Source organism: Trachinotus anak, unplaced genomic scaffold, assembly GCF_046630095.1.
Source record: "Trachinotus anak isolate AG129_WGS33_773 ecotype Australia unplaced genomic scaffold, CSIRO_AGI_Tana_v1 ptg000007l, whole genome shotgun sequence".
Lineage (NCBI taxonomy): Eukaryota > Metazoa > Chordata > Actinopteri > Carangiformes > Carangidae > Trachinotus > Trachinotus anak.
Window position 1 is genome coordinate 2010223 of NW_027273858.1, and position 14317 is coordinate 2024539.

Below are 14317 nucleotides of genomic sequence, written 5' to 3' on the forward strand. Positions count from 1 at the left end.
GTATTTGACTCAAAATATGAAAATGAAGCAGCCAGAGGCAGTTTATACGCTCATTTACACTTAAAGGTCCCATATTTTACAATTTCCCTATGTTTTATTTGAAGTTTTGATATCACAATAAGATGTATTTGTGGTTTTAAGTACCAAGTACCATCACAATGTAGTTTTACATCTCCTTTCTCAGGCTTCTCTCTGGAGCTCTAGCAACAACAGGTCACGTCAGAAGAGAGTTGATTGGTTCACTGACCTGTTGTTGCTGACAGTTTTAAGAGTGGTTGATTTAAAATGCAGCAGATTTCAGGTAATCGCTTAGAGAAACCAAATCCTGCAGGGTCGGATGGTGGGTCCAGGGGGGCGGGGCCTGGGGCATGGCTGAGAGTGGTGACTGCTTAGTTGTGACATCACAAAGTTATAGAAGTTCTGACGGCTGGTTTTAAGGCTCAGTGTCTGAATACAGGCTGTGTGCATTTCTCTGTGGACTGAGGCTTTGATACTTTCACAGTATTAACATAGAACCTGGAGCTGCTTTATAATCAAAAGAGACACAAAAAACTCACTTTATGCAATATGAGACCATTAACCTCCTGAAGGCGGTTAATGCACCAAAGCTGTGGTTCTGGTTGGAGAAATTAGCCTGCACTCTTTGAGCAATTTGATAGCATACTAGCTTCAGATGCTGTTTCTTATTGTCAGCCCGTCAAGTCTGCCCAAGATACTTTAAGTGTCCAAGTGGAAAAGAAAACATCCCACGAGGAAGTTTTTCTGGGTTTCATTTTCAAATTTACAAACCAATCTCTCACAGCATCGCACAACGCAGGGCTGACATCACTCAGGTAATTTCCTCAGACTTTTCACTGTTCCCTCTAGAGCTGTGGAGCGCTTGATGGAAACGCTATTTCATAATCCCCTTGATAAGAAAACAAATTCTGATGTCTAAAATCAGTGCAGTTTAAACACTGTTTTCATCGCGTAGCACATAATCCACTATCACTGATTTGGCTTGGTGAGACATTTCCTCTCTATGGGGCAAATCGTCTGATAATTACACATCCTATCATGTCTGACCAGTAAACAGGTTTTTTTTGAAGGGCTGCAGCTTCTTTATGAAGCTGTCTTTGTGCCCCAGCAGACAGATAGACAGTAATTACTTGATATTAAACCCATCTCATAAGCTGCAGTGATTACAGTTGCATATCTGGAAACTGCTGCAGCAATGCTGTCAGAGAAAGTTGAGTTTTTAAATCTGTAAACAGGAGAATGAAAAGAGTTCATGCCACAATGTTATTACTTGAAAAGAGAGAAACCACTATAAACATAAAGCAAGTCAAGCACTCATTGTATACATGTGCAATATATTGACTCCAGTTTGACTTAGTAATGTCAGCTGTTATCCAGCTGCTTCATTCCACTGATTCATGTCCTTGACTCTGCACATCTGTGGGGATGGTCCTCACTTCCCCCTGAAAACTACACCAGAATACTCACCATGTAATGTACAGCCAGCAATAATTAGCTTCATCCTGATGTCTACTGTTCTGTTCCAGTCACAATCTACATTTTAATCTCCCCAAAAGTGTTTACACCTGGTCTTCTTCAATAAGCACTTGGTTTCATGCTTGGGTGGAATAACATGTTGCCAATATTGGAAGAATCTCCAACAAGCAAAAAGCAGTTTTGTCTTTGCATTGCAAAAGTGACAAAAACAACATAAGTTACACAACCATATTCATCTGCTGTATCTTCAGTCTTCATGGGGTTGCTTGGTCTTTGATTGTTTAACCGGAGCTTTGTTGTGAAGAGGGAACTGAAGCTGAGCTTATTTCAGGAAAATCAGGATGTATGCAGTTAAATGTTTTGGAATCTGATGCACAGATATTAAACAGGTTCGTCTTTATTCTTTCCAGTTGGAAACAGGCCTTTCACTTATTGATATAAATTTGTCTTTGAGGCCTGTAAACTAATGACTTTAGTTTCTGTGACTTTAAACTTCTTTGCACATTGTTGTTATTACATTGCTGCTCTTCTCCACCATGGCTGCTCATTAATTGATCAGAATAATTGACCAGTGCATCACGCTGCAGCCGGTGTTAGTGTTCTCTCTCTGTTCGGGTCGGCTCGGGTCGGCGGCATTTTGGATCAGATAATTATCCTCGGGTCTATTCAGGTCGAGTCAGGCTGTGTTCAGGTTCCCCGCAGATCAGCTCTCTCATTTCTGAAAATTAATTCATGCACACAAGGTTAGGGAAGGTGCTCCACGGGTGTGTTTCAGATGAAGACCTCTACTACAGAACCACAGAACAGGCCACGCATCTCAGCATCATGTCATCACATCACTACAGATTCAGCGAATAAATTATCAATCAAACATCAAAACGAAGCTGATTTTATTATGAGTTAATGAAATCATGATTTTGAAAGGATAGCCATTTTCACTTACCATGTTCATCTTCATCAACACAACAATGTAGTATATGATCACCATCTTGGAGTAATGCATGCGCGCTCCCAAGTCAAGATTTTCCTGTTCTTCCAGGCATGATGCCGCGATGCACATCAGCGAAATGATCACAGTCATTTTTAGCCTCATGTGTCCTGTGCAACCAGCACGCAGCAAACAGGAATACTCACCATTAATAACACGAGAAAATCAGACTGCAAGATGACCCTTGGTATTGTTCTCTTCAGTTACACATGAGAAGAATGGCTAAGGGAAAAAAAATCCATGTGAATACATGGATATTGACTGAAGACACGCTGGGATACATAGGTAGAGCCCGTCTGAACTACACTTAGTTGAACTGCGGTTAGTCTACAGAGGAGTGAACTGCAAAAGATCATTACAAAGTAACTGGGAGGCACTGAACATCACAGATTGATGAGACAAGACTCTATCAGAGGTATGGATTTTAATTTTAAATGAAAAATGTGACATTTTCCAATGCAGATGAATTTGTTTTGAAATCCCTCCGCTGTAACATTTTCCTCACCAACAATTTATGTGAAGAAAAGGCCTGAGATGAGGCATCAAACTGAATCTTTAAAGTTTTAATCTGTAATTTTTCCACATTAAAATGTCTAAAAACAACGCAACCTATGTTATGTTGTATATTTTGTTGAGTTATGTTCTTACATTATGCAAAATGTTTTCATCCCTTGTCAAACCTTGAGAAATCCATGATTTAATCATGGTAACGGTCCGTTTCATTTGATCACATCTCAGTGACATCATATTCAGTACGCACATGCTTTGGTTTATGTTTGCTTGCCAAAAGTTCAAATTGACTTTTTTCTGGTTTTAAGTCACATTTTCAAGGTAAAGTTTTTACAACTTGGTTGTTTTCAGCTATATATTTTAACCAGATGAAGGATTTTAGTCATTGGACATCTGAGTCTTAAGTTATCACAGAGGGCAAGCAAATGTTAGACAGCTCAGCTCCCAGCAGATACAAGACGTCCTTTGTCCGTCAGTGAATCACTGGTTTTTAAAGTGAAACAGCTTTTTCAAGTTTTAATCCCCTGCTCTGTTTGTTATGTAGAGGAGGAGACCTCTGCAGTGAATTCAGCTCTTGATTAAACTCTCCTGAAGGACTGACACTGAAGGAATCAAAACCAGGAGAAGCGGATGGCAGTGATGGTGAAGACAACACCTTCACGACGTCACTAAATGTCATTGTGAAGTTGTTGTTGACCCCTAGCGGCAGACATTATATACTTTGTGTTTAAGTTTACCATATGTTTTACTTCAAACATGATGATTTTGAACACTGAACATCTTCCTCGTGTCCTTGTGAGTGAACTGGTTTGAAATCTCCCTCGGTGCTCTGGCAACAACAATAAATATTTTCATCGTATATTTTGGTCCCAGTTACTGTGCCCTTTTCTTTTGCCATGCTGATTAAAATGCAATTTTTACAGAAGAAAAAACCTTATTAAAGCATCCAAACCAGCCTATGAATATTAAAAATATGTATTTTTTTTGACAGATTCCTTGATCCACAGTTTCTTAGTGTAAAATTGAGTTCATGCATGTTTACCACTGGCAGCTAAACGCTTCACATCCATGAACCTGGCAACATGATTGCATTTTGTATCCAACTAAGCTGCACAAGGGAAAGCACAAGTGTTTAAATGTAACATTTGAACTGTGGACGATTAATTATGTAGGCTGAGTGTAACTACAGAGCAAGAGGGAGAGTGAGTTATCAAACTGACAGCATTTTTTTTTTTTTTTTTGTGCTTGACACAGTTTAACACACATCCTAACACGCACACACATTTCTCCTGGCATCAGTTTTGTTAGTGTGTGTGTATCTGTTTAATTTGTGTAATAAAAAAAGTCCCAAGTTTATTTTGACCTACTGGCAACCGCAGTTTCAACAGTTAACATTTTGTTTGAAATTAATTAAATCTTTAAAACCGAATTTTCCATATTTATTACGTGTGCAATGTTGACACAAAATTGTAATTTGGTGTGCAGGTGAAGAAAAGGCTGATTATACATTTGAACATAATGTTTTATCAATCAGATGAAAGTAAATATCTTGCATCAGAAAAAGCAAGTAAATGACACAGGGATTGTTTCTTGCAGAAAACTTAGATTTTTCTTTTCACTTTTTTCCATGGTGCCATTTCTGCTGTCTCGGTGCATGTCCTGCTGCAGAGGTTATGTGCTGCAGGCAACTGTCAGCAGGAACCTCTGCTGGGGTTCACAGCTGTGGAGGCCAAGTGTGGATGTGCATGAAGCTCATATGAAAAGCTTGTGTGAAGTGATAATAATCTGCTGTACTGAGACTTGATTTAAACACAGTTTTGGTAGGATGCAGTCGTGTTTATCTCATGGTACACAGCATATCTGAGCTCCTTCATTCCCATCTCCTCCTCTTGAGGCTGCAACACAAGCACAGCAGCACAAAAGAGCACAGCACACAGTGGAGCTGACAGGGGGCTGGGTCTGTTTATGACACTGGGTTGTGATTTCTGAAACCGAAGACAACAACTTTCATAACAGCAAAACACGAGGCCCCGATTTTAGACTGTTCTGAAGTCAAGTTTCCCACGAGACACTTGAAATCTGTCTTCTATGATTCCTATGGAGGAGACAACGTGACCTCATTTTAATTCCCTGCTATGCCTATAGCATTTCTGTTGCAAGTGAAATTGCACTCACTGGAGACGTTTTGACTCCTTCTGTGCTGCATTTATATTCCATTATTCTTTACCAGAACATACAGGGAAAAAGAGGTTTTGAGGTCCCAGTATTTGATGATACTTGTTGATCATTTAGTCTCAATATTTTTTATTTATACATTGAGAAAAACATAGACATATAAATAAATATGAGCCCATTTCTATGCCTGGCTCTCATGGGTATGCAGAATCTAAACCTTTGCTGTGGTAAATTTAGTCCAACATGAGAGATTTTAGTAAAAATCTGAAATCTGTGTCAAACACACAAGCTCAGAGACTAGCTTTAGTGAGGTCTTGTGGGTGGTTTTGGCCATTATTTTCCTCTTTAGTTTCCCCAGAAAGAGCTCAAGGATAGCCGGGCTGACTTGATGATGTCGAACACCGATAAATCAGCACAGCCGGGTGATACTGTAAAGAATGCTTTGACTACAGCGAGAGGGAGTCAAGGAGAGTGAGTCATAATTATTTGTCAAAATCTAATTCAGGCTTTTTTATCCCTTCATCCCAGAAACCCAAATGGGAAATTTATCTTGCATCCTGGGAACCAGCCTTATTAAAACACACAAGTATTCTTGCGGGGACCCACTAGCCAAAGGCCTGACACCCATTATAAATCTAATTTCAACTTTAAAGGCTTTTGTTTAATATATCACCTGAGAGGGTGGTTTTGTAATGTAAGTATGGGTACAGTGGTGATTTAATAAGTGGGAGGTGGTGAGTGTCTTTGGTTTCACCTCCAGTCATCAAATAATAACACACTCAAGTGACCACTAGATACATGTTTTCTATAATCTGTCAATTTCTCAAACTGTGCTCACAACAGTGAGAAATGACACTGTCTATATGTTACATTACCCAAGTCCTCCAATGCAAACAGCCATATAGATACAATAGCTGTGTCCCAATTCAGGGGCTGCGTCATTCAGAGGCTGCATTTGAAGACCAATTGCATCACAATGGGTGGATCCTTCATGGCCCAACCTATCCCAAGATTCATTGCACACCGGTAATGAAAACAATATGGCAGCAAAAGACACCAATAGAGAGCCTGAGGATTACACTTCTAAATGTAGGTATTGGGTTTCAGCTCAGTTCACGGTAAAACTTTTGAAACCAAGAGCCTTAAAGAAGTTCCATGTTGTCAAAGTTGCTAGGCAACAGGAGCCATGCTTTGCGACACAATGGTAAGAGCAGACACAGCTGGTGATGCAAAGTAAAAATCCTCCATAGGCGGGAGGCAGGCGCAGAAGGTATTTTGCAGTCACATGTCCCATACAGCCTCAAATCATCAGTGTCCTGCAGGAATGCCCGAAATGAACATGCTCATTTTTTGATAATGAAATGAACATATGTGTTTGGAGCTAATGAACGTGAACGTTGGGAACAACTACGTTTAGTGCCGGCGATACAAACAGCACAGCTCCTGGTGCAGCTGAAGTCAGTTCATTTGAACATTTGAAGACTTTTTATGAACAAATCACTGCAGATTCCAATGGAGAAAATCTCTCTGCCGGGTCTGAATAAACAGCCACATCAGTAGCAATTCTGAGACGACACATCGGCATGAACCATCCGACCCATCTCTTGAAATACTTGCGAGTAAATGACAATCACTAGAACTCACTAAGAAAGGGTCAGACCATGAACCAACAGCTGCAAAGGTTCTCCATCTGAGTCCAACTCACAGCATACACACACAAAGCATACTCACATTGGTTTTTCTTATCTTTTAAAAGTAATCTCTGTCTGTGACTGTATGGTAGTAAACAGTAATTCATGTAGTTTGAGAGGAGGCAAAGATTTGAGGCTGAGACGGATGAGTAGGAGGAGGTTCTACTGAAAAAGAATTTTAAAAAACGAAAGAAATGAACAGTGAACTAGTTCACTTTAACCTTTGTGAACTAAACTTTGAGTTAGCTCTCATGAAGTGTGAACTTACACAACTCTGCAAATCACGTACTTTATGTTTATGACCGATCTCACACAACTGAGCCCAGTATCCTCACTGCTACTCTGCTGCCAGCTATCAGATCTTTAGCTCCTGTCAACTCCCCAGCCTCCGCCTGTATTAGCATTTACTTGAAAATAAATTTTTAATGTTTTAATATATGTCCGTATTCATTAGATGTCGTGCATGAGTTCAAGGACAGTCGGTGTCAAGCTTTCTCAGACTTGTTCCAGAGCTTCACATGAGCAGAACCACATCGCCACATGAAAAGGCCTATTGATACGACAAATGGTTAAAAACTTGATGTGAGTGTCCTGACTGAACTAACTGTGAAGCTTGAGTTCCAGTTACTGATCTAATTTCGATGTAGGGAGAGAAATGAAAGAAAAGAGAAAATGGAATTTAGTCTACAGCGGCTCATTATCTTAAAGGTTATTAAGCTTAATTGAGAAACAGCTTGTAAAAGCCTGATAACCATTATCGAAGTACAATGTTCAGCTCACTTTTCTAAAGTGTGACACAACTGCCACAGGTAGCTGATATCCACTCAAGCTTTCAGAGGGGATGAGCATGTGTGGGTGTTTGATTTAAATAGTATTTGCTCAACAAACAGCTGAAAAATGTTGAAAGGGAGGCATCGTAACATCTGCAGCACTAATGCAGATCCAGTAATAGGTGCACGTTTTAGCCATGGATACCGCTGCTGTGTAAATGCATGATTGCTTGACTCTGTGTTACAGCCGGAAAAAAGAAGCTATTAGACAAGAAAGTGATGGAGCTCATTAGCATATATCTGCACTCCTCTGTTTAAAACGACTCTTTACACGGCAAAGAACTGAAGAGCAGAAGAGAGCGACCTACAAGCAAGATTATTAAAGGAGCTTCAGTGAACCTGCTTTAGCCTTGATCAGGTCAAGATTCAGTTACTTTAAATTGTTTTTGTTTTTAAACTTCGGTCAAACTAAGGACTGTGGCCCACCACTTTTATGTTTTCCCTTTAAAGGACCCATATTTTACACTTTTCCTCTGTTTTATTTAAAGTGTCGATATCCATAACAAGATATTTTTGTAGTTTTAAGAACCAAAAACCAACTCAGTCAGAGTCAACTCAACCAGGTCAGTCAGCCAATCAGAAGAAAGGCTCTGAGTCTCTTCTGATTGGCTGACTGTTTTCTGAGTAAACACGCCAAAGAAACCAAATCCCACAAGGTCTAATGGTGGGTCCTGATAAGCCAGGCTTGGTGCATTGCTGAGGGCGGTGACTGCTTTGTTGTGTCACAAAGTTCCCGAAGTCCTGACGGCTGGTTTTAAGGCTCAGTGTCTGAATACAGGCTGTGTACATTTCTCTGTGGACTGAGGCTTTGATACTTTCACAGTATTAATACAGAACCTAGACCTGCTTTATAATCAAAAACACATGGACATCTACCTTTATACAATATGAGACCTTTAAAAAGGAAAAGGTTGCACACTCTCTCATTCTTTTCACAGAGCTCCATTTTAAAATGAATCTCACTTGAGCAGCTTTTTACGATCTGAGTTGGGCGCAGCGGCGTAATGCACATTCTACCCATGAAGCCGCCACGCTTTAATGGGCTGACAGAAGGAATTTGTGCTGCAGCAGTATGTTCAGGAAGCGTGAAAATGCTGTGTAACATTGGAAAACACTTGATATCTCTGTAACCCTGCATATCGTTTGTTCTGCAGTCATGTTGCCAACCACAAGGTCGCGGATGATTATTAGAACTTCTCCATTGTCCTTTGTCAGGGTGAAAACATCTAATGCATTCACACCCCTGTGATTTGTCCTTCTTATTATGTATTGTCAGTGTGCATTGTCACAATGCCACATATTCCTCTGTGACCACCCATACACACACACACATACACATGTCCCTGCCGTCTCACTTTGAATTTTGGTTAATTAGCCACTAGGAGAGCTGTAAACGAGTGGGGACACACCGTTGATTAAAGTGTTATTGTGATGATGAGAGCATCTTCAAAGGGAGCTGCACTTTAAGCATTAGCAGAATAATTAACACCCTGCTGGAGTAATAGGCCCCATGGACAGACAGAGGCAGGACACACACAAACACACACACACAACTGTAACGGGAACATGCACACACTGTACATACATACAGAAATGTACAGAGCAGGTGGATAAACCCGCCTTTCATTCATATCTTCAAATGGAAGTTGACATTTCTGAACAAAGCAAGATTTTCATCCACAACAGCATTATACAGTTATACACACACTGACAAACACACACCCTGTAAACACATACTAACTCACTGCAGAGCGTGTTGGTGGGAGACTGGAGTGTAATAAAGACATAACTTCTTTATTTGGTGCCCACGGGGACACCAGTCTCTCTCCTCCGCTCGTCTCTCTTCTTATTTCATCCATCATTCGTCACTGTTTGTCAAAGAATAGAAAAACAACTGAGAGCCCTAAAAGGTCTCATTCATCTTCCTTTTGGTCTGTCTTTGATCTGTTTGTCTTTTTCCCTTCGCTGTCCACTCTGAATCTGCTTCTTCTCCTACCATCACATTTTCCCCCATTTTCTTTCCCGACCCTGTTTGTTTGCCCCTCGAAACTCTTTTTTCGTCTCTGTGTACTTGCACCTTTCTTTTGTTCCCTTTCCTCTCCACTCAGATATGCTTATTTTATAAAGATTAGATTAGAGGTTAAGGGGTCGAGTGTTAAAGATGAAATGCCATCTGCTTTGGTCATTATGATTAATTTTTGCAAATTGTAGAAAAGGCTTTTGAGTTGAGAACAGAATGGAAATGTCATTTTAAAGACAAAGTAACTAACAGTGCCCAGGTGAGTGACATGGCGATCAAACCTTTCTATACCTCCTCCTATGCATGACCCAAACCTCTATTACTCCCACTGAAAATTATTATAAAGCCTCTTTTCTCTGCAGCCACCTGCAGAGTTTCAAATTTATTTCTGCAAATCCAAAGCTGAGTCCCAGTTCAGAGGCCGTGTCCTTTGGAGGCTGCATTTGAAGACAGATCGTGTCACAGCAGCATGACTAGGCTGTGTCATGTTTAAACTCCTTCAAATCCAGCCTTCTTTTCCTGGGCAATGAAGGCTCCAATAGGTGGATACTTTGTGGCCCAAACCTATTACAAGATTCATCACGTGCCGGGAATGAAAACAATACGGCCCCTGATTTGGGATACAGCTCCAGATTCATAGAAGTCCTGTTCTGTGTCACATTTCTTACTTATTTTTTTAACATTAGCAAAGAGCAAAGGCTTCATAGTTTCCTTTGACCAATGCTTTAGGCAGTTTAAATTTTCAGATTGTGCAGCTGCAGCTAATTATGATTCATTTGTCCATGTAAATTGGCCGAAGCACCAACAGAATGTTTTGCTGTTTTATGGCTTATGTGTCTCTGTGAACTAGTAAAAATATCAGAAACAAGACCAACATTCGATTGGCTGAGCAAATTTGAGATTGGATTCAATTTAAATTAAAGGCTGAATCCCCATGCTAATCTCACCAAAATACATCTGTGTGTACAGAACTAAAACTGATGGTTCTTACACTTTCCCACCACAGTGGTGTACACAGCTTCGCCACATGAAACCAAGACCTGGAGACGCAGCGCAGGCTGAGCGACAAGCAGCCGTGGAAAAGGCACCGGCCATACCTGTCAGTCAAGCATGTCAGCAGGAGCAGATAAGGTCGAAGCAGTGAAGATCAAAGGCACCATCCTCACACGGAGAGGCTGCCCACTTCAAACGTGCAGGAGCCAGTGTGCTGCACACAGACGACTGAAATCAAATCAGACACATCAAGTGTCTAATGACGTTTTTCAGGTCACATTCCTCTGTGGTCGACTGCTGAGGCAACTCTTTGGTTACTGATCACAATACGCAGGAAGCAGTTTTTACAATTTTGCAAACAGGGGGATAAAGTTGTATTTGTCTGTCCCTAAAAGTGGTTTTGTAGCTTATTGGTCCATGGATAAACATTTCATATAAAAAAATGACACATTCTTTTTACAACAAGACACTGTAGTAACAGTGAACACATTCTGGATCCGAAGTACCTAACACACAATACATTGCACATACAAACACATTATTATTGTCATATTATTGTCATGCTTTTAAATTGTGAAAACATGTAAAACCTAAAAGTATCTTTTTCTATTGACTGAAAAAAATGGTAATGATAACACTGATTATTATGTTATTTTGAATTGTTTTTTTTATTACTATATTTTATTTTATTTTGTGCTTTGTATGTGAATTACTTTACTTTAACCTCAGTGTTGCCCAGTGTCATTTCACTTTGACATTCAAATTCAAACTCAATATGAAATTATGTAAATAAAGACCATATTTGGTATGCACATTCAGGACAGCAGCCAGATTTACCATACCAAATTTGGTGCAGATGGGACCGGCGGTGCCACTGGTATGACATTTGCTATTCACTTACAAATATCTCTGTTAAATGTCACCAGATTTAAAATGCCAATCCAGTTTATATTTTAGTATTTTCAACGAAATTTGGTGCAAATCCAGTGACAGTTTGTGTCGCTCTCTCGCATTTTTAATTACATGCTCTACTTGTGCAAATTTGTTTTTCACTTTTTTTATTGTATTCAGGAGCATACAAACACACAGGATTTTATCCAGAAAAGTTACATCTCTGCAGGATGGCACCTGACTCATGCATTTTGCAGCTTCAGTCCTGTGAGCTGTCACTAACACCTGTCTCACCTGTGGAGAGGATCCCTCCTCGATTCAACCTCCTCTCACATTTTGCTGAAGGATAACTGGCAGGCTGCTTCAAAACTCTTGTGTTACATAACAAGAATGATGTAACAAGCCTTGCACCAATTGAGCTCTTGTCCCTCTTGTTTATAGTGACAGTCACAGCTACACTTTTGTGTTTGAGCAGGAGGAAAAAAAAAAAAAAAAGGATCCCGTCTGATCACAGGATTACCTGTCTCCACCACTGCAGCTCTGGTCTCATCCTCAGGCTTTAACACCAGCTGAAACAAGACGATGTAGATAAAGTGAAGTAAATGGGAATCAGGTGCCGCTGCTCCTTACATTGCCTCCTCCTGTCTTGTGCTCAGCTGTACTCTGGCTATCATATGGGTATTTCTGCTTTTTTTTTTCTCATGTAGTTGAGAGTGACAGCAAAGGAGAGCAAAGATGACAAGCAAGGTCATGAGAGTTCCAACCTATTACTTCTGGAGAGTGTGCCTGAGCCTGGTGAGAAGCCAGGAGAGGTAGATAAACAGATTTCAGTGGTTGCTGAAGGAACTCGGTTTGTACTGGAGTCATCTGGGGTTAGAGTTGACTCACTGGGAGACTGATGAAAACATCACTGCCTCCCACACTGTCTTCCACAACATGCTCAACTGTCAGCTCTCTGCTCTCTGTCTGCCAACCTTCCTCTGCTGTAGTGTTTTGGATAAACACAGAGGAGCTCATTTTCAGCTGCACTCCCCCCTGCACAGTGGGCCGACGTGATTAAACGAGCTATGTACGGTTTCACACAACTGATCTGAAGTTTCGCATTAGGGATAGCTGCCTGTCCAGAAATAGCACCCATTTGACCTTCACCCTTAAAACCCCTCCCTCCCAAGGACTCAGTGTTATCTTCCACAACTTAGCTGTCACTTCATTGTCACTTTGTTTGCTGACACTGACCCCGTGTCTGTCAGCCTCTGTCAAATGAAATAAACCAAAACAGCGTACCGAGGAATTCACTCAGTGGATAGATAAAATATCTGTGACAAAAATGACAAGAGTCCTGACACCTCTCTGTGTCAGTTTAAATTAAAGCTGAAATATGGAGGTTTTTTTAAATAACAATGAATAAATAATTGGATGTTTTATCAGTCAGCGCCTCTGTGTGACCCAGTGTGAGCTTTGAAGGTGAGGCTCGTAGTCACATATTAGTGCTATTAACATCACTGTGGAAAGCAGCAATAAACTAAAGTAAAACTAATTTTAGGGCAGAAAATCCGTTTAACACAGCATTTGAAGTGCTGGAAGACAACTTTGGTTATTTTCATTGGCAGTGTTTTCTGTGTCGTCTTTGCAGATGTAAACCTGGTCAACTGAGGAGGATGAAGGTTAAACAAACAACTTCAATGTTATGAATAATCAAATTAAATCACGTTTATTCACTATATAGTATAGCCCATTTAATATAACCAGTGAAGGCACAGCACAGCAAAAGCGAGTAAGAACAAATAACACCTATAATGGCAGAGATAAAATACTAAGTGTTATCAAAATAGGAGCAAAATGTAAAACAAAAAACAGAATGACACTTGTAAGACTTTAGAAAATAAGCATATAATAAGTATTCATTACTTAAATACTAAGACCACTAAGAGAACCTTAAGGCAATTGAAAACATATACGTCTTGAATTTAGCATTAAAGGTCCCATACTGTACATTTTCCAGTGTTTTATTTGAAGTTTTTTTTTTTTTTATCCATAAGAGGATACATTTGTGGTTTTAATTATCAAAAATCTCATTATAGTTTTACATCTCCTTTCTCACGCGTCTCTCTGGAGCTCTAGCAAGAACAGGACGGTTCGTGTCGGTCGGCCAGGTCAACGACAGGTAACCGATTTTAGCTTATTACTGTAGCTTGGTAAAACTCACTGATAAATGCAGATGGCGAAATGTGCAGGTGTCCCAACTGACATATGGCTTTAAAAACATGTAAAAAAGCTTGAATTCAGTCAGGTTTTTGACAGGAAGCCAGTGCAGTGATGCCAGCACCGGTGCAATGCTGTCTCTTTTTTTCCGGTGGAGAGAAAGTTAGGAGTCTCACTGCATCAGATACTCAGGGGACTGGCCAATACCCAGGTACAGCGAGCTGCAGTTATCCAGCCTTGAGGAGATTAATGCGGTGGCAGCAGTCACGTAGTTGAGAGAGAGGATGGACTTCACTTTAGCATGGTCATCAAGTGAAGACAGCAACCTTTCACCACAGAGTTGATGTGTTGTGCAAATTTCAGTTCCAAGTCAAACATGACACCAAGATTATAGGCATGGACATGAAGGTCCCATGTCAGTGGCCCTCAGTGGCTGCCTATGCTCGCTGTGGTGGTAAGGGGTGCAAAAACAATCACTTCTGTCCGTTTGAAGGTTTGCTGTTCTGAATTTAACCGGATGAAT